The 3,903-nt window shown below is 38.1% G+C and overlaps 1 pseudogene; it reads right to left on the bottom strand.

The window, feature by feature from the left end:
* Positions 1-370: 370 nt before the first annotated feature.
* LOC100017964 (retinitis pigmentosa 9 protein-like) lies at positions 371-917 on the bottom strand (annotated as a pseudogene).
* Between the last annotated feature and the right edge of the window lie 2,986 nt (positions 918-3,903).

The raw sequence follows: 3,903 nt of genomic DNA, 5'->3' as shown, positions 1-3,903 counted from the left end.
ATCTCAACTTCTCAAGTCATCCTACTACTCCATTAACCCTCTGATCTTCTAGGGGAATCTCTCTTGGAAACACCTAGAATATTTTCGTATCTTACGCTTGATTTTTTTTTCAAAACTAATCACAAACTACAGTACACAGGGAGGAGGAGGATGAGAATCCAGCAGTGTGGCATATAAGAAACTCAATATCACGGTGAATTCATCACTGTTAGCAGTGAGGGCAAAATGCCACGGGGGGGATGCTAACTATGCAAGATTTTTGGTTCCTTTTTCTCTGTCAACTGAGGCCCTTTTGTGGCTACTTCTTCTTTACCTCTGACATTCAGCTATGATTCTGGAGTGACAAGATGGATTCAAAGAATGTGACTTTTTAGTCAGAGTCTGAACTCTCATTTGATTTAGATTTGTGCTTGTTTTTTCTTTTTCTTCCTCTTTTTCTTCTCCTTTTTCCTTTTCTTATGTTTCTCTTTCTTCTTATTTCTCTTATGCTTCTCCTTACATTCTGAGGAGCTGGAACTAGTGCCATCTTCATCTGAGGTAGAATCTTCTAGTAGCTTCTTTAATTGCTGTATCCTCACATCCTTTTCATACGGCTTATTCTCTCTTATGATGTCATACATGGGATCTTCATGTGCCACTCTGAATTGTTCTGATTTCTGATTGCCTTTGATAAAGAATGGACATTCTTTGTCACCTGCTCTGTGTCCATACCGTTTACAGCGCCAGCATTGCATAACCTTGACTTCTTTCCCCAGGGGCATCCAGAGTCCTTTAGATGGAGCATGAGCCAGAAATTCTCTGGCATGTTCATTGCCTGGTACATCTGGGATACAGTCTTCTGGCTTAGTCTCATCTTCCTTAATAAGTCCAGGAGGAGGTTTCTCATCTTGTCTAATTATAGCCAACCAAAGAAACATACTTAGCAGATCAGAACCAGTTAAATGGAGATACTTAAAAGTATCTCCAAGGCATTTACATTGTAAATCATCACAGTCTCCCAGAAGCAGGTTCTCCAGACCCTTCTATGTGGAAAGAAACATTATGCCACATATATCAATTCTTCAATTCCCTAATAGTCTACTTAAAAAAAAAACTTACCTTCCATGTTAGAATCAATACTATGTAGTGGTTCCAAGGCAGAAGAGGGGCAAGGGCTAAGCGATGGGGGTTAAAGTGACTTGCCCAGGGTTACACTGCTAGGAAGTATGTGAGGTCAAATTTGAACTTAGGACTTCTCATCTTTAGACTTGAATCTCAATCCACTGATACACCTACCTCGCCACCTAGTAATTTACTTTTAATTGTCTCTTTAAGCCTCAAAGAGGACTTTCCATCATGATGATTCTGTAATATTGATAGTACAAATATGTAGCTACATTCAAGAGGTCTTGGAACTCCCATTCTTCCCAACTTCACTGTGTAGAGTCATGAATCATGCCAACTATACTCCTGGGCCTTTGGGGATAAAATATTCCCAATGCTTTTGTCTTTTGAGTAAATACTATCTTCTCATAACTAATACACTCAGCCAGAAACCCTGTGGAGATGTGTTTCTCCAGGGAAGTAAATCTGACAAGAGGAAAAAGAGCTGGCAAATGAAAGCACTAGGGAAAAGCTCTGCTCAGACTTATTGTTCTGTCAATGGCTTTGACTGCTTCCATCAGATATGATAGAGAAGAACAAATACTGAGGTCACTAAGAAGAATCAGATCATCACCAGAAGAAGTTCTACTATAGCAACATCAAAAGTGATGGTCACAATAATAGCACTTAGCACAATGCCTACAAGTAGTGGGAGCAGCCCCAATGCTTGATGACTTGACATATATGGTTCTTTAATTTTTGTTAGACACTTTGCATAGGTTGCTTTGTATATACTATATATGAAATTATTCTGCTCATTATTCTGCTATTTATTTCAATAATACAAACATTTTATTGTGCTCCAGGGGCTGAGACAATCTTAATTAAGCATTAATGATTCAAATGAATCTCAGTTCAATAAAGTATGGACAGGTATATATGTGTTCAACTCTGGAGGCACAATGCCAAAAATAAAAAAACTCTGATCATGGAGACACAAATTATTTAGGACAAGTTCAAGGTGTGCAGCAACAGGAAATATCTAATATCTAACTTAACATCTATGTATTTATGCAGGCATACATGTCTATGTATGTATGCATCTCTCTATGTGTCTCTCTATGTGTCTATCTGTATGTCTGTCTGTCCACTTGCCTGTCTGTCAATCTATCTACCTATCTATTTTCATATTTATACATATATAGATACATATAGATAGATATATACATGTATTATATATATGTATATATATATAGACATGTAGCTATAGAAATATACATGGATGCATATATTATGCACACACAAAGTAGATAGAAGCTTGGTCTCCAAGAATACTGTTGAGATTAACTTATATGTTAATTAGTTTTAGCTGATTCCTCCCTCCCTCTCTTCTCCTCGTTTCCCTTCCTTCCCTCATCCCTTCCTTCTTCCCTCCTTCCCTCCTTCCTTCCTTCCTTCCTTCCTTCCTTCCTTCCTTCCTTCCTTCCTTCCTTCCTTCCTTCCTTCCTTCCTTCCTTCCTTCCTTCTTTCCTTCAAATTATAGCTCTCTGAGAGGAAAAGAGGGTGAGATATGTTGGAAAATAAAGACTATGTGTATTTAAAAGTTATTAATAAAATAAAAAGAAGTAAACACCAACTAAATTTATGGAAAAGATTACTAACAATAGGGGACACAAAAATGTCTCATTTGGGTACTAGTGTCCTCTGACGAACCTTGAAGAGAACTGGGTATTCTAAGAAGTAAAATTGAGAAGGGAGAGAGCATTCAATCTATGATTAATATATTGTGAAAAAGCCAAGAGGTGGGAGGTGTTGCATCATATGAGGACACTAAGCCTGCCAATTTGGCAGAAAAAATGAGTGTGTGTGTGTGTGTGTGTGCGTGTGTTGGGGGTGGGGGTGGTGATAATTCACTTCAGTAAACATCCCTGAGAGGGAGTATCCACATCGAAGAGGATACATATACATTATGTATAGTAAGTAAATTATAAAAAATGACCAGATAGAAACAATTTTCACAACATTTAGGATGACCTTCAGGGCATAAAAGTGACACTGGGCTTTCAAAGACCACCAACTCTCAAAATATCTAACCAAAAGCAAAATTCTGAAAGAGGATTTAGCAAGAGATCAAGTATGCTAGCTAAGGACCAGCCAAGGAATAGAGGGTCTTCACCAAATAATTGCAATGGTCTTCTGACTTTTGCCTTGTAGGAACCTTTTCTGCTAATATGGTGATGGTAGCACAGAGGCAGAAGAGAGAGTAGGTGATGCCAGGGAATCACACAATTCTTAGGTTATCTGTAAATATTAATTGGCAGCCATGTGGCACTGGAGAGCATGTTGACTTCCTGTCAGGAAGACCTGAGTTCAAATACCACCTCAGATACTTACTCTAAACAAGTAACTTCACCTCTGTCTCACTTTTTTATTTGTAAAATTGGAATAATAATCGTGTCCATATCTCATTCAAGATTTTTGTGAGGATCAAATGACATAACACATGTAAAGCTCTTTGCAAGCCTTAAGGCACTAAAGAAATGTTAATTATCATCAGTATGTTATGATTAAAATTCTCTGGAGACTGCATCTTAATTGTATAATTATTTATTATATAGCAAAAAGTGGGCCAGTGAAAGAGAGAACCCCGAGCCACATGTGGCCTGCTAGCTCTTTCAGCCATCTCTTCTGCAAGCAGTCTGAGTTAGTCCATCCAGAGCCTCCTAATTCTGTATTTCCAGTTAAAAGAGTGATTTCTTGTCCCCTCCACCAATTTATGCATGCTGTGATGTCTCTTTCCTGAACATCTCTGATTAGAAA

This window comes from Monodelphis domestica, chromosome 7 (genome assembly GCF_027887165.1).
Source record: "Monodelphis domestica isolate mMonDom1 chromosome 7, mMonDom1.pri, whole genome shotgun sequence".
Taxonomy (NCBI): domain Eukaryota; kingdom Metazoa; phylum Chordata; class Mammalia; order Didelphimorphia; family Didelphidae; genus Monodelphis; species Monodelphis domestica.
Note: the sequence above shows the minus strand (reverse complement) of the source record. Positions and strands in the feature narration are given on the sequence as shown.